This window comes from Oreochromis niloticus, linkage group LG3 (assembly GCF_001858045.2).
Source record: "Oreochromis niloticus isolate F11D_XX linkage group LG3, O_niloticus_UMD_NMBU, whole genome shotgun sequence".
NCBI lineage: Eukaryota > Metazoa > Chordata > Actinopteri > Cichliformes > Cichlidae > Oreochromis > Oreochromis niloticus.
The window spans coordinates 70306874-70331681 of record NC_031967.2 but is presented as its reverse complement, the minus strand read 5'-3'; the positions used below and the strand labels follow the sequence as shown (position 1 = coordinate 70331681).

At 39.6% G+C, this 24808-nt stretch overlaps 1 long non-coding RNA gene across 2 annotated transcripts; it reads left to right on the top strand.

Moving 5' to 3' along the window:
- Window positions 1-20703: 20703 nt before the first annotated feature.
- Window positions 20704-23778, top strand: LOC112846097 (uncharacterized). 2 transcript variants are annotated; one of them, XR_003218925.1, is made up of 3 exons: window positions 20704-20801; window positions 21324-22588; window positions 23433-23778. It is a non-coding gene; the product is annotated as an uncharacterized LOC112846097 (long non-coding RNA). The 2 variants fall into 2 exon arrangements; XR_003218924.1 differs by having other exon boundaries at window positions 20704-22588.
- Window positions 23779-24808: the final 1030 nt, after the last annotated feature.

The window sequence follows — 24808 nt, the reverse complement described above, 5'->3', positions numbered from 1 at the left end:
AAGCTCAAATGAGTGAGAAGGACGATGAAGGAAACATCTGTGCTGTGTCTGCTCTGTAAGTAGAATCTCTGTGTTTGTTTGAATTCTTGTACTTTGACTGTCTGCTCTCCTGATAACTGATGATGGAGGAGAAGACATGAAAAACAAATCAGGCTGAATTCAAGTTCAAAACACCACGAGGACCAACTGCAGGTCTGAACTGACTCTTTATCTTTGCTCAGGAGTCGAGGAAACACAGCAGGCAGTGAAAAGCTCAAATCATCCACTCATTATATCAACATAGCTGGACAGTGGACACATGATTTTACGTTTTTTTTATATTGATGTAATGTGGAGATCATAACAATCAGAAGGAAACAATAATTGTATTCAGAGATGTTTTTTTGGGGGGGAAAAAAGAAGTACAGGAGGTTGAAGTGTCCAGAATGTGAGAATAATTGGAAGTTATTCCATGGCCTGTATTTTTTTTTTTTTATTGTGTTTTATTTTTTTAAACACTTTCAAGTCTTTTGATGTCCAGACTTCATTCTCCTCACCAACGGGAGTGAGTATGTAATCAATTAGATTGTTTGTTTGACTTTTAGTCTTTTTGTTAGCAATTAAGCATGAACAGTTTTCATTATGTCATTTCCAAATTGTGTGTGATGGAAGATGCCAGTAAAAGCTCAAGCTGATTTAATTTTAGTGAATATTGGGTCAAGGTCACATCAAATGTGACTTTGAAAAAACTTTAAAATATTAGATCCATTAAGGTGTTAGTGGTATCTACCGTTACACAGACCTTGAACTGTGGTGTCTTTATATTACCAACATTTTTTATGTTTTTTTTATGGATCATTTTTAAACTCTACAACAATTTACTAGGCCTAGGTAGAGATGAGTACACCATTTTGGTATTTAATGCTTCAAGAATTTGGTCAAAGGTCAAACATGAGAATGGTATAAAAGCAGGCTGTTTAGACATGTCGTAATAAAAATGTCATAAAAAAATACAGGTTTAAGTTTGGCCTTTTCACTCTGAGAAGAGTTCCACTCTCAATGCTGTTATTGACACGTTGCAGACATCAAAGAGAAAAATGAGTAGCCATATAAGCGAGAGATGAGTTTGTGTGTTTGTCAGCTGTTTGTGTGGAGTTGTTCTTTATGTTCAGCTCAAATCAACCTGAGTGTCATTTCTCTTTAGTTCTGATCTCACTGCTGAGCTGCACAACAAACCAAGGTCAGTAACCTTCTTCTGTCACAGCTTAAACCTGATAAATAATCACTGATATGACCTGATTGGGTTCATGTTTCAGAATCAAGCAAAACATCCTTTTAACACTTTAACACAGAGACAAAAATATAACCGAGCAGCGTTTTTCATTTTAACCCTCACAGCTCGTCTGACTGTGAGTCCCAGCAGCTCTCAGGTCTTTGAATATGACTCTGTGACTCTGAGCTGTGAGGAGGAGGACAGCTCTGCTGGATGGACTCTGTGGAGAAATGGAAGCAAACTACATTGTCGAGGCCAGATGGCAAAGCCAACCAGATGTCACATCAGTAACATCTTCACATGGGACAGTGGAGTTTACTGGTGTGAGTCCAGAGAGGGTCCCATCAGTAACATGGTTAACCTGACAGTCACTGGTAAGCTGAGTGTGTGGAGTTAGTGTTGATGAAGCTGTGTGTAAATGGATGAAATGCTGTAGTTTGTCTCTGTGTTGAGGTGGATCAGTGATCCTGCAGAGTCCTGTCCTCCCTGTGATGGAGGGAGATGACGTCACTCTGCTCTGTAAAACAAAGACCACTCCCTCCAACCTCCCAGCTGCTTTCTATAAAGATGGCTCCCTCATCAGGAAGCAGCCTACAGGTCACATGACCATCCAGCATGTTTCCAGGTCTGATGAAGGCCTCTACAAGTGTGACATCAGCGGTCATGGAGAGTCTCCATCCAGCTGGATCACTGTCACAGGTGACACACTCACCTGTCTGTGTTTCTGCAGGTTTCAACATTCACAATGTGACGACAACTTAATGACTGTGTTTGCTTTATCTTAGACAAACACACCACCACACCTCCACCTACATCCACACCTCCTCCTGCATCCACATCTCCAACTACACCTACCTCTGTATCACTCTCTCCTGTCATTCTCTCTGTGTTGTCCTCTTTTGGATCAGTGTGTGTTGTGGTTCTACTGGTGTTACTGACTCTGCTTGTGAGACGATGTGTTCATAGGAAACCTGAAGGTGAGACACAGACTTTCTGATCTTAGAAGATATGTTTTTTATGAATGAGTAAAAAATTGACTATTATTTTTTTGTTAGACTGGATTGTAGTGTTCAAGTAATTTAAGTTCTTTAAAATTACAAATTACAGAAATAATTCTCCAAACGTTTTTTTTCAAGTCTAAAATCATTTTATTTAATTCAAAGAACAATAATAACGACAGCTACAAAAACAAACAAAAAATAAGCAGTAAATGATAATTTCACAGATTACATCACACATAGTGACATCAAACCATCACAATCAAACAACACAGAGGTAACATTGTCTTTTTATGTCAGGGGATATGAGTGGTAGTTGTAAAATAATTGTGTACACATGATGTGGTTATGTTTATATATATATATATACTGTATATGAATCCTTTCTCACCCCTGTGGGCTTTATTCTTAAAGCCCGGGTCCTCAACCAGCTTCACCAACAAATCCACCTTGCAATAGGTGTTAGGTGTGTTGTAACCTTTGGGTTATACCTGAATAAGTTCCAAATAAGCTGAGATTTGACCCAGCTATGTGTGCTCTATGGTTTTGATACACACATTAACTAGCAGGATGAAGTTTTAGTTAACATGAAGTGTATAAAAAGACACACAAGACTAAATGTCTTTTAATATAATGATTTGTTTCATCTTCTCTAAACTCCCGCATGTAAAACCGAAGAAGTTCTTCCTGTTGTTTGCTCTATTTAATGTGACAATGCTTCTCACTGCCGTGTGTTCCAGTTTGGCTGAAATAGTGTTCATGGTGCAAGAACATGTTTCCTTTGTAATATGTGGTGAAGTGCAACAGTTTGCATTAACAGAAGATAATAGCTTTGTAGTTCTTTTTTTTTTCACACAAACACCCACCAGTTTTTGGTCAACTGTTGTTTCACAGCAGAGGTGTAAAGAAGTAGGAAAAAAATCTGCAGTTCTATTGCAGTTGTTGTTGCTGAACTAATTTACATCTTTCATTGTGCAGCCATTGATACAGCTGTGGTGTACTCAGCAGTGAGAACTGAAGATGTTACCTATGGACAAATGGCCATCAAACCAAAGAAGACCAGAGGTACAGCTGCTCTTTATCATTAAATCTCAACAGAGCAAAAGTCAGCTGGTTTTGTTGTTGTGTTTTCTCGTGTGTCCATTCAAATTTATCCAAAAGATAATGCCTTGTATTTTCAACTTTGGACAGAATCAAGCTATCTCTGTCCAGTCTTAATTTTAAACCAGTGGTTCTCAAACGTTTCACAATGAGTATCACCTCATAAAATTTATGGCTCTTGAAGTACCACCCTTATGACAGGCATTAAAGTACAGTAGTATAGGCCTTTTTAACACCACATACAGTTTACACAAGACAATTTTATTTCTTATATGAATGTTATTTAACTGTCATAAACAGGACAAGTGATAATAATAACAACTGTACTGCATCAAAACATTCACAGGAGATGGGATAGCCAATCTTAAGTAATGACCTGATGAAATTTGGTCCAAACTAATCTGCATTTATTAAGGTGTTTTAATGCTTTGTATCTTGTTTTATTTATTTTTTTTAAAAAAGCCCCTAAAAAAAGGCAGTGATCACTGTCAGCCTCCTTCAGGTTTTTATTATGACTGTTTATTTCTCTCAGTTTTTAAAACCTTATGATGTAACTACAACCCAGCCCATGCAGCAGTATATTAATGACTAACCTCGTATTGTGGATTAATTATCTCAGTTGTTCTCCTCACTGAAGCATGTGTCCCTAACCATCAGGAACCCTCATGTTAACTTTCATGGAGTGAAAAAAAGTTAGCATTCATCCTCCAGCTTCACTGTGTTTATGTTATGCTAACATAGCTGTGTCACTAGCCACCAGGTAGCACATCATTATATACAAGCTAGCCGGACTTCAGTAACCCTACAAACACCCTGTTTAGTCTTCTGTCTTCATTTATGTCGGAAGTGATAGGAGAGCTGTACATTTACATTTTTCAGAAATTCCTCAGCCAGAACGTGATATATTATTTAATCTTTAAAAAAAAAAAAAAAAAAAAAAAAAAAAAAACCTTTGTAATTCGCTACCTCATGGTCATGGAGGGGTTTGTGTGTCCCAGGGATCCCAGGGGCTATGTTGTCTGGGGGCTTTTGCCCCCTGGTAGTGTCTCCCATGGCAAATTGGTCCTGGGTGAGGGACCAGACAAAGAGCGATTCAGAAGACCCCTATGACAAGACCATTGAGGGAACAGTTCACCCTGCCCGGAATAGGGTTATCGGGGGCCCACCCTGGAGCCAGGCCCAGGGAGGGTGCCTGAGGGCAAGCGTCTGGTGGCCGGACATGGAATGTCACCTCTCTGGTGGGTAGTTAGTGCATGAGGTTGAGAGGTACCGGCTAGATATAGTCGGGTTCACCCCAACGCATGGCTTGGACTCTGGAACCAGTCTCCTGAAGAGGGGCTGGACTCTGTCTCAGTCTGGAGTTGTCCCTGGTGAGAGGCGGCGGGCTGGCATGGGTATCTTAGTATCCCCTTGGCTTGCTCCCGGTATGTTGGGGTTTCTCTCAGTGGATGAGATGGTTTGTTCCATTCGCCTTCAGGTCGGGGAACAGGTCCTGACCGTCGTCTGTGCTTATGTGCCGAGTGGCGGTTCAGAGTTACCAGCCTTCTTAGAGTCTCTGGGTGGGGTACTGGAGGGTGCTCCTCCTGGGGACTCTATTGTCTGTTGTCCTACTGGGAGACTTCAATGCTCATGTTGGCAATGACAGCGAGACCTGGAGGGGCGTGGTTGGGAGGAACGGCCTCCCTGATCTGAACCCGAGCCGTGTTTTGTTATTGTACTACTGTACAAACCACAGTTTGGCCATAACGAACCACATGTTTGAACATAAGAGTGCCCATAAATGCACGTGGCACCAGGACACTCTAGGCTGCAGGTTGATGATTTATTTTGTAATCGTATCACCAGATCTAAGGCCATATGTTTTGGACACTCAGGTAAAGAGAGGGGCTGAGCTGTTAACTGATCACCACCTGGTGGTGAGTTGGATCAAGTGGCGTGGGAGGATGCTGGACAGACCTGGCACGCCTAAACGTACAGTAAGGGTGTGTTGAGAAAAGAGACCCCGGTTCGCAAGGTCTTTAACTCACACCTCCGGCAGAGCTTCGACAGCATTCCGAGGGAGACTGGCGACATTGAATACAAATGGACCATGTTCAGCATCTCCATTGCCGAAGCCACTGCACTGAGCTGTGGCAGCAAGGTGGTTGGTGCGTGTCGTGGTGGTAATTCCCGAACCAAATGGTGGACACCACAGGTGAGGGGAGCCACCAAGCTGAAGAAAGAGTCCTATCGGGCTTAGTTAGCCTGTGAGACTCCGGAAGCAGCTGATAGGTACTGACAGGCCAAGGGGAACGTGGCATGGGCAATGGCTGAAGCAAAAACGTGGTGTGGGAGGAGTTTGGAGAGGGCATGGAAAATGACTTTCAGACTGCCTCGAAGAGATTCTAGCAAACCGTGAGGCGACTCAAGAGGGGAAAGCGGTGTTCTACCTGCACTGTGTATAGTGCAAGTGGAGTGCTGCTGACTTTGACTGAGAAAATTGTCGGGCAGTGGAAGGAATACTTAAAGGGCCATCTTAATCCCAGTGGCACATCTTCTGTGGAGGAAGCAGATTCTGGGGACAAAGGGGATGACCCGCCAATCTCTGGGGGCGAAGTCACTGAGGCAGTTAAACAACTCCTTGGTGGCAGAGGCCCTGGGGAGGAGGTGGGGAGGTCTGCCCCAAGGTCCTGAAGGCTCTGGATGTTGTAGGGCTGTCTTGGTTGACACCCCTCTACAATGTTGCGTGGGGATCAGGGGCAGTACCCCCGGACTGGCAGACCGGGGTGGTGGTTCCCATCTTTAAGAAAGGGGACCGGAGGGTGTGTTCCAACTACAGGGGCATCACACTCCTTAGCTTCCCTGGTTAAGTCTATGCAAGGGTGTTGGAGAGGAGAGTCCGTCCATTAGTCGAACCTCGGATACAGATGGAACAATGCGGTTTTCATCCTGGCCGTGGAACACTGGATACTCGAGGGCGCATGGGAGTTTGCCCAACCAGTCTACATGTGTTTTGTGGACTTGGAGAAGGCATTCGACCGTGTCCCTGGGGGGGTCCTGTCGGGGGTGCTCCGGGAGTATGGGGTGTCTGGCCCATTGCTACAAGCCATTCAGTCCTTATACAACCGTTGCAAAATCATGGTCCGCATAGCCAGAAATAAGTTGCACTCGTTCCTCGTGGGTGATGGGCTCCGCCAGGGCTGCCCTTTGCCACTGATTCTGTTGATAATTTTTATGGACAGAATTTCTAGGCGTAGCTAAGTGGCGGAAGGCTTTCACTTCGGTGGTCTCAGGATCTCATCTCTGCTTTTTGCAGATGACGTGGTTCTGTTGGCTTCATCGGGTGATGGTCTCCAGCTCACCTTTGAAGGGTTCGCAGCCGAGTGTGAAGCGGTCGGTATGAGAATCAGCACCTCCAAATCTGAGGCCATGATCCTCAGCTGAAAAAGGGTGGAGTACCCACTTCGGGTCGAGTGGGGATGAGTTCCTGCCCCAAGTGGAGGAGTTCAAGTATCTCGGGGTCTTGTTCACAAGCAGTGATAGGGAATAACGGCGTTACAAGTAACGGTGTTACTAACGGCGTTACTTTTTTCAGTAACGAGTAATCTAACTAATTACTATTTCTATCGTTACAACGCCGTTACCGTTACTAACAAGAAAATGCGGTCCCGTTACTATTTTTCAACGAACAGACGGTTGAAGCGGTCTTCAGCTTACCGCATCTTATATCAGCTGCACGGAAGTAGCTGTAAGTAATCTGGACGCTACAGCTTTAAGCAGCTGCGCGTGCTTCCGCGGACGGCAATCACTTTCTGCCCGACGATCACTTTTTGGCACAACACCTGGAGCTCAGGGGCAAAACAATCGCATGAGTGCTGCTGTTTGACTGAGGAAGAATAAAGTAGTCGTGGTAAGCCAATCACATGACCACTTCAAGATGACAAAGCAACAAGGTGATATATACCAGTTTTTTAAATTGTGTTGATAGGCCACGTAAAACCAGAGTAATGATAAAGAATATATACATGTGTTTTTCCTCAATAGTTTCGTCGTGTTTACTATCTAAGGACAGCGCTAGCAAGCACTCTCTGCTTATGACCAAAAAATAAAAAAACAAAACAAAAAACAGAAGTTTTAGGAGTGACGGCGAGAGAGAGAGAGAGAAAGAAAGACAGCAGAAAAAGAGGGAGAGGGAGTTTTGAGATGTCAGAGATTTGTGACGTTTAGCGTGTTTGGAGTGTGTAGTTAATGTGTTGTCTTGTGTAGTTAGTGTGTAGTGTTGTGGATAGTTTTGTGTTGTGTGTCAGAACAATGAGGCGACTGCTATCTCCAGGTAGAAAAAGGAGTGATACACCTAGTGCTGTCAGACCTGCAGGTATCAGGCTGTGATGTTCTCCTTTATAGTGAACAGAAATTGGCAAAAATAATTTGTGTGGCATCTTATTGAATGCAGAACAGCTGATTGTTCTGTAAATAGTTTGAAATGGTTATTTAAAAAATCAAGGTAAAAGGTAAATGGATGCAAATAACTTTGTTGTTTGCAAAACTTGTGCATAGGATTTTAAAATTGACAATTTATATTTACATTTAAAGTTATGAAATATGATTCATTAAACATGTTTGTGGTTGTTACAGTAAAAAATATGACTTCTACTACAATTGTGTTAATGTCAAAATGAAAACATAACTGTAAATTCAGACACATGAAGTTGTGCTGAAAAGAGTGATACCAAACAAGGCAAATAAACAGTTTTTAAAGGTGAAATGTAGAGGAAACATCAAAAGTAGTTAAAAATGGCCAATTTTAACCTGGACCTCAGAGGTTTTTTTTAACTAACACAATAGTTACTTTTCAGTAATTAATTACTTTTAGAATCTTGTAACTCAGTTACTAACTCAGTTACTTTTTTGAAGAAGTAACTTGTAACTATAACCAGTGGCGGCGGAGCGGGGGGGCAGGGGGAGCTGCTGCCTGCGAGTGCGCTGTTGGAGAAACGCATCCAGGCAGACAGAGCAGAACTGAAGTCTGACCAGGTACCAAAGCAAATCATTCGTACTGTACAAATAATGTAAATATGACGGTGTATCACAAAAGATTGATATCAAACTGATCACTTGACCCATATTACGTTACTCGCTCTTCAAGTGAATCAACAAATGGCGAAATGAAAAGCTGAACAACAACAATGCTGTTTCTTTAGAGAGTCTTAGCTTACATGTATGTTTATTTCATATTTTCAGTTGTTTCCCTCCACGGCTAAATAAATCGGTTTCAGTAATGTACTGATATACAAGAATGGACATAAGGGGCTTCTTTCAAAAAAAAAACTCTGGTAGATGTTATTTTATATATTATGCTTTGTGTGTTGTTCAGTATATTTCTATGCAAAACAAGAGGAATTTCAATACACAGCAGTATATTCACAGTTTAAACCAGATATTTACATACACTTTATGGAAAACACAAGAACATTTTTTTACTGTTAAACATCAATTTAGAGTAAACTTGTTTTGTTTTGGATAAATAAATATTGAAATATCTTTTGAATTAGTTAAATGTCAGAATAAAGAGAGAGCTGTCTATTTTTTATCACTTTCAACAAATTTAGGAGTAAATATACACTAAGTTTAGTGTTAATTAATAAGAAAACTCCAGACGATTTCATTCTGAGCTGAAGAAGCTTCTGATAGGTTAGTAGAGTCCATGTCAGTAAATTGGTGGCACACCTGTGGATGCATATTAGGCAAAACACAGAGCCTGTTTCTTTGAAATGGGAAAATCAAGAGATGTCAACCAAAACACCAGGAAAAGAATTGTGGAGCTCCATAAGTGTGGCTCAATTTGAATACAATTTGGTGCCATTTACAATTAAGAAATAAAGATAGTTTCTCTCTTTACGCTTAAATTTAACAAATATGTTTTTATATTTATCAGTCTTAAAAAAATAAACATTTAGTCTGATTTGATGTTACAATTAAAAAAGTGTTTGTGTTTTTATCTGAACAGTATGTAAATATCTGGTTTCAACTGTATATTTGATGATTGTCAGCACAAAGAGGGAGAGAGAGGAACAGAGAGGGAGAGAGAGGAGAACGAGGACAGAACAGAGATGGAACAAGAGCAGGTGAGACACACATGTTAGTCAAATGGTTGTTTACCAAAAGTATCACCGTATCATAGGTACTCATGTATCTAGTACCTAGTGTTTCTTTTTAGGTTTGTTATTTTTCAAGTTATATATTTATTAAGTTATGCAGGCTTGTTTGCACAACAAGGCTAAATAATTATATAAACTTTTCTGAATCTAAATAGTGTACTTTGGTAGAATTAAAAAATAAGTGTAGTGCAGGTCTATGATGATTTTTAGTGCTACTATCATCTAGTTTTGATTCTGGTTCCGTTTTGGTTAAGTCCAGAGTAGTCCTGATTTTGAACTGTTGTAGTCCTGTATTAATTCCAGATCTGTTCTGGGTCTGGTTGAATTGGGGTTTAGTCCTCGTGTCTTGATACAGCCCCGACTTTGTTCTGCCTTGCTGCTTAATTAAAAAACTAGTTTAAGGTGTCCTGCATATGTGATATTTATTTTTCCCTATATGAAGTCATTCTTTTTAGAACAAAACTCAAAACAGAGCCAATTAATATTTCAGTCATTTCTAACCCCCCCCCTCAAAAAAAAATCCCACATGCATACTACCCTTTAGGGCTAAGCCCCGGGTGTTTCAAATGTCTGCCTCCGCCTCTGACTATAACTAATTACTTTATCAAAGTAACTTGCCCAACACTGTTCACAAGTGACGGGAGAAGGGAGCGAGAGATCGACATACTAATTGGTGCAGCGGCCGCAGTGATGCGGACGTTGTACTGGTCTGTTTTGGGTAAAGAGAGAGCTGACTGTAAAAAGTAAAGCTCTCAGTTTACCAGTCGATCTAGGTCCCTACCGTCCCTATGGTCATGAGCTCTGACCGAAAGAATGAGATCGCGGATACAAGCAGCGGAAATGGGCTTCCTCCGAAAGGTGGCTGGCCTCTCCCTTAGAGATAGGGTGAGAAGTTCGGCCATTCGGGATGGGCTCAGAGAAGAGCTGCTGCTCCTTCACATCAAAAGGAGCCAGCTGAGGTGGTTTGGGCATCTGACAAGGATGCCTCTCGGGCGCCTCCTGAGTGAGATGTTCTGGGCATTTCCCACCGGGAGGAGACCCAGGGGCAGACCTCGGACACGCTGGAGAGAATATATATATGTATATCGCCTGGGAACGTCTGGGTGTTCCCTTGGACAAGCTGGAGGAGGTGGCTGGGGAGAGGGAGCTCTGGGCTTCTCTCCGTGGGCTGCTGCCCCAGATAAGAGGAAGAAAATGGATGGATGGGTGAAAAAAAAGTGAAAAATGGAGACTTCTCACGTACCACTAGAGGGAGCCCACACCAGAAACCATAGTCAACTGTCTCCCAGGGGCCAGAGTAGGCAACACTGAGGGAAGTTTAAAACTGCTGGGCAGTAATAACAACTGGTTAAATCAAGCAGAGGTCACTAAAATCAATATTGAATCGTTGTGTAACTTTGCCAAAATAAGACTCCAGTTTTCTCTGGTCCCCTCCATCAGGAGTGACATGTTTAGCTTTGTGTTCTCCTTAAATTGCTGTCTGTCTGAGTGGTGTCCAAAAAACAACGTGGGCTTTACAGATATTTACAGAATTGAAAAACTTTCTGGAGGAAACTTGGTCTTGTTAAGAGAGACGACATCCATTCCACTTTGGATGGAGCAGCTCTCATTTCTAGAAATCTGGCCAAATTTATTAAACACCCCAAAATGTGACTATCCAGAGTTGGGACCAGGAAGCAGAGTTGCAGTCTCACACGCCTCTCTGCAGCTTCTCTGCTATCCCCCCAAAACCCCATTTCCGTAGAGACTGTGTAAGCTCCCAAACAGACAAAAAACAAGCTAAAAACCAGCAAAAAAAACAACTTAAACATAAAAACTTGCTACGTTGGATTAGACGTCAGCGCGAATTATCGCATGTCCGCCATTACCTCGCGCATAAAGTAGTTTTTTTGTTTGTTTGTTTTTACCTTCAGGGCCTTATAAGCCTATACTGCTGTTTTTAAAAGTCATGTTTGACTTTAAGCTTTTCTGTATAGTTTCTGGGATGCTTTGAACTCAAACTGCACTGCTGGAAATAGTTTATTTTGATGCACGTGCTGTTTTTTTGTTTTGTTTTTTCAAATTTGCATTATAATATTTATTTTCATTTTTCAATGCAGTATATAGAAATTGATTTATCTTAAAAATAAAACTATTTTCCTGTGGTGGGAAACGATTTTGTGCATCTTTTTTGTATTTACAGTTTTGAGGGATAAACCTCTTAAATTTCTCTAACTAGAAAGATATGTAAAAAAAAAAAAAAAAAAAAGATTTTCAATTTTGTAGTTTAATGCACTTTTTGCAATTTATGTAGTTAATATGGACTTAATGCATACATATTGTTAAAATTTGGGCTATACCAGTTGTATTGATGTAAAACAACTTGAAATGCTCCCAAAAATGTCACTACGGCATGTAAAAATATAAAGATAAGCTCTGGCGGACTTGGTTCTATGGCAGGTCTTAAAGGGTTACCACATAATGAGTGAGAAAGGTGACTCAAGAAGAAACATCTATTGCAGCAACACTATGGGAGGATTCAGGGTCACCTGATCCAGCCCTAACTTTTTGCTTTAGCAAAAAGGAAAGTTTTAAGCCTAAACTTAAAAGTAGAGATAGTGTCTGTCTCCCGAATCCAAACTGGAAGCTGGTTCCACAGAAGAGGGGCCTGAAAACTGAAGGCTCTCCCTCCCATTCTACTTTTAAATACTCTAGGAACAGCAAGTAAGCCTGCAGTGCAAGAGCAAAGTGCTCTAATGGGGTTATATGGTGCATATAATATAATGTCATTAAGATAACATGGGGCCTGATTATTTAAGACCTTGTATGTGAGGAGCAGGATTTTGAATCCAATTCTGGATTTAACAGGAAGCCAATGAAGGGAAGCCAAAACAGGAGAAATCTCCATAAATAAACTTAGTGTGTGAAGAGGACTCTCCATTTATATGAACAAATTGGAGTCTATTAGATAGATATGATGACCTGTAATTAGAGATGGGCAGTAATCCGATTACCTTTTTCAAGTAAGGAGTAAAGTAAGGGATTACTATTGCAAAAAAGGTAATTAGATTCCTATTACTTTCCTGTAAGCACGTTGCTTTACTGCATTACTTAACGGTTTCTGCTGTGTTTTACTTGCATCTACTTGAAAGTGTGAGTGTAAACACAAAAAATATTTTATTTTATGTGCTGGAATGTGCAGAAAATAGTTTTAAATGTTAAACAAATTTCTTCCAGTCAGAGAATGTTGCATATAATTTAATTTTTGATTGATGCATAAAGTTAAAAGATTAAAACTAATAAAACAAGTTTTAAAAAGAGACTTTTCCATTTGATTACATTTTATATTATGGATTATGCAGATACAGTAGAATTGGGCTGAAAGATCTATCGCTTTATTACCTATTCAGGTTGTAAATCATGTTTTAAAAAGTTACTAAGTAACTAAGTAACAAATTACTTTTGAAAATATGTAATCAGTAAAGTAACAGGATTACTTTTGGGGGAAGTAATCAGGAATTAGCTACTGATTACTTTTTTCAAGTAACTTGACCAACACTGCCTGTAATACCTACAGCGTGCTCTAATCGTGCTAATAGAATATTATGGTGAACAGTATCAAACGCTGCACTGAGGTCTAGCAGGACAAGCACAGAGATGAGTCCACTGTCAGAGGCCATAAGAAGATCATTTGTAACCTTCACTAAAGCTGTTTCTGTGCTGTGATGAGCTCTGAAACCTGACTGAAACTCTTCAAATCCTCTGCAGATTATCAGTTAGCTGTTTGACAACTACTCTTTCAAGGATTTTTGAGATGAAAGGAAGGTTGGAGATTGGCCTAAATTGGCTTAAACAAGCACAAATAACCATGACACATGGAGTCCACCACCAAAGACTATGACTATATCCAATAAAACCATCAAATGCACCCACCCTACTGCAGAAGCACACTGCTGATCTACAGCTATTAAAGAGGCCCAAACTTACGATCAAATAGCATTGCTTAATTTGGGCTTCCCCAGCAACAACCTGCAATCCATAGAGAGAATCATTCTGATAAAGTAAGACTTCACAGGCAATTTCTGTGAGAAATATGGAAGTCTGGTGAGCAGAAACACAGATGTGTATACAGTAATATAGGAGCAAGTGTGGGATGCTCAGATAGCAGCTACTATTTATAATCTGACCACATAATGGAACTGACCACCAAACAAGCAATTAGTTATGCAATACTGAACAAAGGATTTATTCTCCCACAAATCTGTGGGTTCCACGTTTGTGTTTTGTGAATTCCATGGTTTATTAAGATGCAGGTAAAGCCTTAGCAATATTTGAATCTGAAGCTGATGTTATCCCCAGTACAGTCAGGCTTTAGACTGTTTGTGATGCAGAGAGGTGGAGATTGGAGGTCTTGAGTGAACTCCAAAGCTTGTAATCATGTTTCCTGTTGTTTGAACTGTGTGTGTTTGTGTGCAGACTTTAAACTGAGCAAGAAGACGTCTACTCTTAACTGAAGTAGTCCACCAGTCCAACCACTGACGTCCAGCTGCTGGTCTCTGATTGGTCCCCCAGCACGTCACACCAGAGGACATCCACATGTTGAAACTATTTTTATATATTTCATATTTTCTTCTAACCAAATTAATTAACCAAATCAATGTATTAAAAAAAAAGAAAAGATCTTTTTTTTTCTGTGGAAATGTAATTGAAATTTAATCGGTCATTTATATATGTTACTATATTTTACATCTTTGCATTATTAAAAAAAAACAAAAAACTTTTATCATGTGGTTCTGTGGGTTTCACTGAGATGTCAGATGGAAACTTTAACTTGTTTGCTTGTGGCTAACTGATGCACATCTCTCTTCACTGCAGGAAACAAACACAGTACAGGAAACAGCAAAAGCATCATTTAATACTGTGAACTGCACAGCAGAGCTTCAGTGCAGGATCTGTCTGTTTGAGACTGAAACACTTTATGTCCTTGGATACTCAGAACCCAACCAGCAGCAGGTGACATGGTACAAATTTTCAGTTTAATGAAGTGTTTAATTTAGTTTAAATGTGAAAAAATTTCTAGTAGTTTCAAAATTACATTTTCCCTTTTTTCTCATTTTCAAATGATTAGAAATGTAAAATCTGGGGTTTGTCTTCTCTGACAGCTGACTGTAGTTTTTATATCTTTCTGCCAACCATAATTTTAGTGTTTTTCCTTCTGGGAAACATTCACAAACTTGAAAACTCGTTATTTAGCCAAACGCATCATCGAGATCCTGCCCTGATGTCTTTTCTGAGAACCGATTGGTCAGTAGGTGGTGACCAATCAGCCAATTCATATTTTTTTCTACAGGGCTGATTTAACAAACAGGAAATATTGTAGATGTTAATTCTGTGTTTGTGATGATTAGTAAAAATCTTCATCAATTCATCTTCTCAGCTAAAGGATCTCTCATTTAGTTGAAATAATGCCATCTGTCAAGTTTTATGTGGACAACATTTCTCTTTAACTAATGGCATAGACTCAACCATAGGTCCACCGTGCAATAACCAGATCCTAGGTGTTGTCAAACTTGTGTCATAACTCAGAAACAAGTTTCAAAGCAGTCCAGATTAGACCCATTTTGGTTTGGTGCTCATTTTTTTGAGCAAGAGGAATTTCTAGTTAATACAACAGAGCTAAAAATGTAGACCGCAAATACAATTTCTTTTAATGCTTAATTTTGTCTTCTTTAGTATCCTGAATGTAAAACCAAAGCAGCAACTTCCTGTTGTTCACTACAGTGTGTTCTGTGTTGGCTATGAGAACATGTTTACTATGTGCTTTGTGGTAAAGTGCATCAGTTTGCATTAACGGAAAATAAAAGCTCTGTGGTGGTCCGCCTTTTTGCACAAACACCCACGGGTTCTTTCTGGTCAACTGTTAGTTCACAACAGTGGTGGTATGCAGTGGAAAAAACTCAACCCAAGGTGTACTGTACTATCACAGTTGCTACTGTTAAAGTAAGTTGTATGTTTGATTTTGCAGACATTGATCCAGCTGCACTGTACTCAGTTGCTGCTCAACATAGCAGTTTACAGTCTTTATGCTAAGCTAAACACTTCCTCACTTAAGCTCATGGTGTAAAACAAAATAAGGTAATTTTACTATGCCTTCAGCCCCCCCTTAGTATATTTTATGAAAGCAGAAATTTTAATGCTGTAAATAATTTATTTTGTGTTTATCGACTGATATTCTCATGACTGTGATCCGGTGTCTTTGCAGTATTGATAAACTTTTGTTCTTACATAGCTGTCACGTGGTTCTGTGGGTTTTACTGAGGTGTTGGATGGAAAATTTGACTTGTTTGGTTGTGGCTAACTGATACACATCTCTCATCAGTGCAAGAAACAAACACTAAACTGCAACTGCAGACTAAATTCAATTCAATTCAATTTTATTTATATAGCGCCAAATCACAACAAAAGTCGCCTCAAGGCGTTTTATATTGTACAGTAGATCGCACAATAATAAATACAGAGAAAAACCCAACAATCATATGACCCCCTATGAGCAAGCACTTTGGCAACAGTGGGAAGGAAAAACTCCCTTTAACAGGAAGAAACCTCCGGCAGAACCAGGCTCAGGGAGGGGCGGCCATCTGCTGCAACCGGTTGGGGTGAGAGAAGACTAAAGACATCAGTAACATCATTCACTAACCATATGTGAGAGAAAAGCTTCAGTTTGTCTGTTTGAGACTGAAAGCGCACTCTCCAAGCCCAACGAGTAGCATGTGACATGGTGATTTTTTTTTTAATTGTTGAATTTCTCCAGTAGTTTAAAATTTAATTTTTCCTTTTTTATTATTATTTTCTAATAGTTTCAAAATCAGTATTTCAGGTATTTCTGATGGTCAGAATAAAGAAAGCTATTTCAGCATTTTAGCTGGGACACCAGAAAATAATCACAGATATTTTACAACTTTGTTTTGTTTTTGTTTTTTTAAACTTTGAGACATAGAGAAAAGTAAACTTGGTGCTGTCAGTAGATTATTATATTTTGTTAGCTGACCTCACTTTTTAATGTACTTGTACAAAGCATCACATTCTGCAAAACATTTATATCATCTAAGCCATAACTTTACCATGTGAGGTTTTTATTAAAAGTTTTTAGTTTTTTGAACCACAACCTCATGAACATGTGATCACATCTCATGAACCAGCACTAAACCATTCAGTGAAGCATGAAATAGCCATGACTCACATTTCAAGTCTCGGTATAACTAGTGGTTATACCGAGTGGTTTGCTAGCCTCCACCTTTGGAGGTTGTGGTCTAGCTTGGCTCAAGCAACTTATGTGGTAGGGGTTCTGCCAGGCTTCGGACAGTTCTTTGGGATCTGTGGTTTGTCACACACACCGAAATTGTATATTTGCTTGTGTACCCACCCCTATTGTGTCTTTCTTGTTCTGTGTATCATTTGGGTTTGCTTCATTAGAGAAGCTGCAGTTGGAAACAGAATGTTTGTCCTTCTATTTCTCTGCTTTCTTATCTTTCACCAATCCCCTGTTGCAGAGAGGAGGTAACCCTGTTTGCTCCATCATAACATCCAGTCAATAAATAAAGCATTGTGGTATGACACATAGTTGAAAATCTCATGAAGTGATTAAGAGACCCAAACACTTAAAAGCTCACTGATGAAGCCTGAAACAGGATTTTGACTTATCTGGGTAACTTCAAAGTAGACATTTGGTTTATGGCATTATAAATGTGGTTGACTTTTTACTGAGGCATATCTTCTTGCTAATGTAGGAGTAAACATAGCGATATACCCAGTAGGTCACTGAGTTTTCCTGGAAGATCCCCCAGACCACTGTATACAGACAGCAGGCAAGTCTAAAGTTTTCCAATGGAATCTAACCTTTGTGTTTCTACCTGTATGGACCTCAGTAAAATAAATAAATTCTTATGGACAACCTGTGTCATGTGAAGGCTGTGTGCAGGCGGGAGTGGTGCACCCAAAGTGCAGACACCCGGAACACAAAAGGTGGACTGAAATGCAACTGTAATGGTGGATGACGGGAAGACCGACCGCAAAGCATGGGATGATGGAGATTGCGACACAGCCAAAAGAAAACACGGGGCTTAAATACACCGAGCGAGCAATCAGGGAATGGGAGACAGGAAGGAAACACAGCTGGGGCAAATCAGAGCTGACAAGACAAAGGCAGCAAAACCAGACACATTAGCATGAGACACGGACTATCAAAGTAAAACAGGAAACATAACACACAGACGCGGACTTTACAAGGGGATACAGCGGACAAGGGAGAGAGAGAGCAACTAAGGGACACAGACAGAAACCAGAAGGCAGAACTCTAACAAAGAAACCGAAAGACTATAAATGATAAACAATGGCAAAATCATAGTTCAGCAATAACGAAATCTCAAAATTCTGGGTCAACAACCCAGGTCTCCTAACAACCTGAGACTGTCACAGTTTTGAACACTTGGACAAAAAAGACACTTCCAGATGTGTAGGAGTTTATAATATGTTTTCCTTGTCTTTCATTCTGCAAACACAGAAAAACAAGCATGTCAGTTCTTAGGGGCTCTGCTCTGCAAGTTTGAGTCATGTTCGTGTAAAATGTGTCACAATAAAAGCCGTGTTGAGAAAAAGACGATTGCTGCCCATAAAAACATAATAGTCACCAGTGTTGGTTTAACTTGAAATTTGATATTTTGGCTGCTTCAAACAGACAAAAAAAACCCCCAAAACAACAACAACTAAATGCAGAAATACATAAAGTGACATAAAATGGGATGAATGTATGGGAATATTGTTAATCTGCTTGTATCCATGTTAGTCCTTAAAGTCCAACATCTCCCTCTAGTGGTCATATATAAAGCATGTGTGAGGATGGTGTTAATGTAAAATGTGAATCATAGTGTTCCAGTCAGTCATCAGTGTGTCTCTGCACAGCTGTAATTAAAATGTGTTCAGAGGGCCTCAGTGTCTGAATGGTTCCAGTTCAGCTCCATAACAGCAGCGTCCCTGGTTTGATTCCTGTGTTTCAGCTCATATCTGCCTCTCTCACTGAGGGGGACGTAACTACATGGACATGGATTTGTTCATCAACCAAACTACAGATCACTGAGAGCAGAGGAGATCTGATTCTCTTTAAAGTTTGTGAATAAACGCTACAATTTCAATGAGTACCACGTGATTTATTGATCCTCACATAAAACATTTAAATTACAGGCACAACACAGTGTGACTGTCTGTATATTTCAGAATAGTTTCATTAATGAAATTGAGATTCATGCACTGCTATTTCTGGTAGCGGTAGTTGTGCCACTGTCTTAGTACTAAAAAAGGAAGAGGACATCTTCAGAGGAAGAGGGCGGGCTTTACTTGGTGTCAGTGAGAGAAATGAAAAAAAGCTCAAATGAGTGAGAAGGACGATGAAGGAAACATCTGTGCTGTGTCTGCTCTGTAAGTAGAATCTCTGTGTTTGTTTGAATTCTTGTACTTTGACTGTCTGCTCTCCTGATAACTGATGATGGAGGAGAAGACATGAAAAACAAATCAGGCTGAATTCAAGTTCAAAACACCACGAGGACCAACTGCAGGTCTGAACTGACTCTTTATCTTTGCTCAGGAGTCGAGGAAACACAGCAGGCAGTGAAAAGCTCAAATCATTCACTCATTATATCAACACAGCTGCACAGTGGACACATGATTTTGTGGGAGTTACTTTTTCAGTTGTTTGTTGTCCAAATGTTATTTAAACATGTTGCTGGCTTTAATTGAAAATGAGTTGATATATCAGAGAAATAAGTTTGTGTGTTTGTCAGCTGTTTGTGTGGAGTTGTTCTTTATGTTCACCTCAAATCAACCTGAGTCTCATTTCTCTTTAGTTCTGATCTCACTGCTGAGCTGCACAACAAACCAAGGTCAGTAACCTTCTTCTGTCACAGTTTAAACCTGAGAAATGCTCACTGATATGACCTGATTGGGTTCATGTAGTCATGATGTGTCAGGACCCAAGATGTGATACAGAGGCAGTTTTTACAGAAGGCTAGCACTTGACTGAGTTGATAAAAACCACATGAGGCAAAACAAAAAGTTATACCTAAGAACAAATGAAAATAAATGAAACAGAGAGGCTGAGGCACTGGGGGACAAAGACCAAGAAACTAAATTGAAAAATTCACTCTGATGAAGGATCAAACAGACAGAGACAATATATATACACACAGAAGGGTGATTAGGGGAAGTGGAAACACAGTGAGAGGAAATCATGAATACAAGAGAAGAGAGCTTAGACTCAACACAAGACGAGACAAAAGACTAAAAAAGTAAAACAGGAAACTTAACTAATACTGAAACTGAGACTTGACACAGGGATAGAAAAAAACATGGAGATAAAACACAGAGTATACTATAGGATTAGAGTAAGATCACTAAAAGATGATCTAAACTAAAATAAATATCACAAAACCAGAAGAACCAGAATATAAACAGAGACTGTAACGGATTTAATAAATGCAACAGGAAACTATGTCTCATATCAATGTATAAAGAGAGTCAAATAATATATAAGAGATGTGAGATTATTCTGGTATCATATGTTACCTTATATCTGTAATCAAAGTAGTTGAATTATGATACTGCTGTAGATCATATTATACCCCTTAATATAGAGTGTGTGATCAGTATGTAGTTTTAGTTTGCATTATACTTCTGACTTAAAAGAGTGTGAAAATCATTAGATCTATTTGATTGACCTGTATTACTCGACACTGTTGAATGTGTTACACTGTTTCTTGACATTTCATACTGCTGAATCATGAAGAGAAGGTTGTGTGCAGGAGACCTTGTGTCTAGAATAGAAGAGAAGACCACATTCCATACCCCCACCTTTACGGAGAGCAGAAAGACAGGGAGCCGAGGTCATAACTTAGGCGCCGTAAGAGAGAAAGAATGTGAATGTTTAGGCTTTTACGACTAGGTGGGGGCTACTAGAGGCTATAAAAGGCTGAGTAACCCGTCACCATTTTGAGACTTGCTGTGACCCTCTGCAGGCAGGTCTCCCCATCATGATGGTTCTTATGCTCTTAAGTGTTGAATTATATGGAAATAAAATATTGTTGATTGAGCATTTATACACCCTCACAGCTCGTCTGACTGTGAGTCCCAGCAGCTCTCAGTTCTTTCAATATGACTTTGTGTCTCTGAGCTGTGAGGAGGGCGACAGCTCTGCTGGATGGACTCTGAGGAGAAACACAAGCAAACAACAGAGGACTCAGTGTGGAGATGGGTGAGGAGAAGAAGCTGGTTCTACCTGTAACACTGGTATGATCATGCCTCATGACAGTGGAGTTTACTGGTGTGAGTCCAGAGAGGGTCCCATCAGTAACATGGTTAACCTCACAGTCACTGGTGTTTTACACATATAAACACATAAATAAGATGGAACCAGCACAATTATGTACATGATTTCCATAGCCAGTAATAAAGCGTAAAGCACAACGGTAGACTGTATCCAACCTCTTTATGTGGGCAGGTGTATTCATAAAAAGCAGGTCACTGTAATCAAATAAAGGTAAAAAAAAGTTGCATGAATCAAGTGTTTTTTCACTTGGAGGGAGAAAAAGGATTGATTTCTAAAAAAGTAACTTAGTTTTAGTTTTAACTTAGAAACAAGCCTTTGAATGTGAGTTTTAGATGACAAATTCTGATTTATAATGATACCTGGATACTTGTAAGATGTAACCATTTCAATTACAGTTCCTTAGTTTTAATCTCAGTAGATGTAGTTAACAGCTCTTTGGCATTTGAGAATAACGTGAAGTTGGATTTCTCTACATTTAACAGAGAAGAAGAATCAAGTCCCATTTAAGTTGAGTTAAATGGGAGTGAACAACTTTTATTGCACAGAAAGTCATCCAGCTGCGAACAACACAGTTATGAGAGCTGAAGATGTGAGTTATGGTCAAATCATCATCAAACAGAAGAAAAACAAGACAAAAGACATCTGATCTTTGTCTCCATCATGTTTCAGTTCTACGCAATAACCCCTTGGTTTAAGCTAAATGCTAACATTAGAATGGTAACAGGCTGCTGTTTAGTAAGCGTTACGTTAAGCATGTTCATCATAGTAGTGGGTAACATTTCCTTGTGAGCTGTATAAATCTGTGTATTGCAATTACATTGTCTTAATATTCTAATAAACAATCTAATTAGCTTGCGTACATACAATAAATCCATTCATTAATTCATTCATTTTCTACTGCTTATCTGGATCGAGGAGGAAACCGTCTAAGCAGAAATCTGGATCCCCCTCTCCTTAGCCAAGTCCTCTAGCTTTTCTGGTGAAATGCCTCACTGTTCCAGTATTGCTAAGCCAAGTCCAGACTGGTGTTTAGAAACAGTCAGAGCCCTTTCTCCAACCCAAAAGCTGAGGGAACCAACGGTGTCCTCCACCTTTGGTAGTGACGTTACTGAGTAATATGTTCCACACCATTCCCGATGAGTCTGAAATCATTCGGGTACACACACTAATTACCAAGATCAAATTCTTGTTAATGTATAAAAAGGTATACTCAACAAACTAAATGTCTTTTGATATGATATTTTGACTTATTTAAACAAGCATCCTGTTTTTTATTTCAGTAAATTTAAGCCGAAGAGGATTCTCACTTGTGTATTTTGTGGTTTGGCAGATAATAACAGCATATTTGCTTTGTGCTCTGTGGTGAAGTGCATCAGTTTGCATTAGAATAAACATAGCAGCATTGTGGTCGTCTACCTTCTTTTTCACCCAAACACCCACCAGTAAAGAACTGGTAAAGGTTCTTTACTGGTCAACTGTTGCTTGCAGCAGAGGCATGAAGTGGGGAAAAAAAACCTGTGAAAACCTGATGCTCATTTAATATTTTTTTAAATGAAGCATGTAACAAAAACATATTGCCATAGCTGTAGTGTTATAATACAGTATTACAGTACTACGGCAATTGATGTTGTTGAAGTAATTTAAGTGTTTTATTGTGCAGAGACTAATCCAGCTGCAGTCTCCTCAGAGGTGGGAACTGAAGACATAAGTTACAGACAAATGGTCATCAGACTAAAGACTCTTAGAGGTACATCTGCTATCTATCTTTAAATTTAAACAGAGCCAACCTAGCTGTAATTCTAAGCTAAGCTAACCACATCCTGTCTCAAGGTCAGGATGTTAAGCTTTTCAGTTCTGTCAGACAGCAGACTGCATTTCCTGGAACACAGCAGAAAAACTGTGCCTGCATGAGTCTGTTGGCTGTCTCAGATCTTTAGTGAGGACCTTCTGTCTGCTCCAAAATCAAGACTTAAATGTAGAAGCATTAAGGCATTGAAATGACATGCATGAGGATATAGGGTTCACAAAATCAGTGACTTCTTTCAAATCAGTTCTAAAAACACCAACAACATTTTCATAGACTTGCTTGTTGTGTGGTTTCATTACATGTGATGTAACACATGCTGTCTAATTCTAGTTTTGGTCATTTGGTCACCTGAGAGTGTTTCTGCATAAATGATTGTTACCAGACATACATACCAAACCAACAACACTATCCAATACTACCCAGTAAACAAATACCTGAATAGTTGAAAATCTGGGTGCAGTCGTAGGAACAAGAACACCATCCTGCACTTTATAGATACTACATGTGTTGGGGGTTCCTTTTTAAAAAAAATATGGCTAAGTCTGAGAAACCTTCTTCAAGTTTCAGGAGAAGAAGGAGATCTTATAAATTTCATTGATTCAAGACACATCTAAAGTGTTGGCAGTGTTTGAAGAACTTTGTCTTATTAACCTGAGCCAGTTCCCAGTAAAGTCTGAACTGGGACTGTGTGTGATGCAGAGAGGTGGAGATTGGAGGTCTTGATTGAACTACAAAGCTTGTAATGATGTTTCCTGTTGTTTGAACTGTGTGTGTTTGTGTTCAGACTTTAAACCAGAGCCAGACGTCATCTACTCTTCACTGAAGTAGTCCACCAATCCAACCACTGACATCCACTGCTGGTCTCTGATTGGTCCTCTCAGCATCTCAAGAGTACAACTGCTTGTTGAAATACTTTTATATATTTTGCGCCTTTTTCTCACTGAACCTTACTCAAATGACTCAAAAAGGACATATTTTTAACAGAATTTTCTGCCAAGTAGGCAATGATCATATAAATGTGTTAATATACTTTATTAACTTTATTGTTATGTAAATGTTATTTATGCTCGGTGACTTATGACTGCACTCTGGTTTCTTTGGCAGATTAATAAACCTCAGTTCTTGTATAACGTTCCTGTGTGGGTATGTGGGCTTTGCCAAGCTGTGAGATGGAAAATATGACTTGTTTGATTGTGGCTAACCAATGGAAATGTCTCTTCAGTGGAGAACACAAACAATAAACCAAATCAAATCACTTTTATTGTCACGTCACATGTGCAGGTAGACTGGTACAGTACATGCGAGTGAAATTCTTGTGTGCGAGCTTCACAAGCAACAGAGTTGTGCAAAGTACAATAACATAAGAACAAGCAAAAATATAAGAATGGCTAAATCTGAGAATTATATGAATAAATATATGTACAATATAAGAGTGTATGCATATTACTGAATGTGTATACTAAATATGTATGTCTATGTGTGTGTATATGTGTGTGTGTGTGTGTGTGTATACATATTTTACAAATTAAATAGAGTAAAACAATAACATAAATATATAAAATATACAGAGGTTGGTAGTTGGATATTGTGCAAAACAAGTGGCATTTATATACAGTGTGGAGTGCATAATGTTGAGGTTCCAGTAGTGAAGGTGAGGTGTCTATGAAGTGCTCAGCAGTCTGATGGCCTGGTGGAAAAAGCTGTCTCTCAGTCTGCTGGTATGGGACCGGATGCTGCAGAACCTCCTTCCCGATGGAAGTAGTCTGAACAGTTTATGGCTGGGGTGACTGGAGTCCTTGATGATCCTCCCCGCTTTCCTCAGGCACCGCTTCCTGTAGATGTCCTGGAGGGAGGGAAGCTCACCAAACTTCCGTTCAGAACACTACAACTGCAGGCTAGAAACAGCAGGGACCTCATTGAGTGGTTTCAGTGGAGGTTGTGTCTGTTTGTCTGTTTGAGACTGACCTTATGTCCTTTAACAATCAAAAGCCAACCAGCTTTTTAAAAAAGGTTTATGTTTGTTTGTTTTTTTGTTGTTGTTGTTGTTTTGTTTTGTTTTTTGGCAAACTGCAAATCCAAACATTGGGATTTGTCTGCTGACAAAACAAAAGCAAATTTCTACATGTTAGATTGGACTCTGGAAAAGAATCACATATTTTC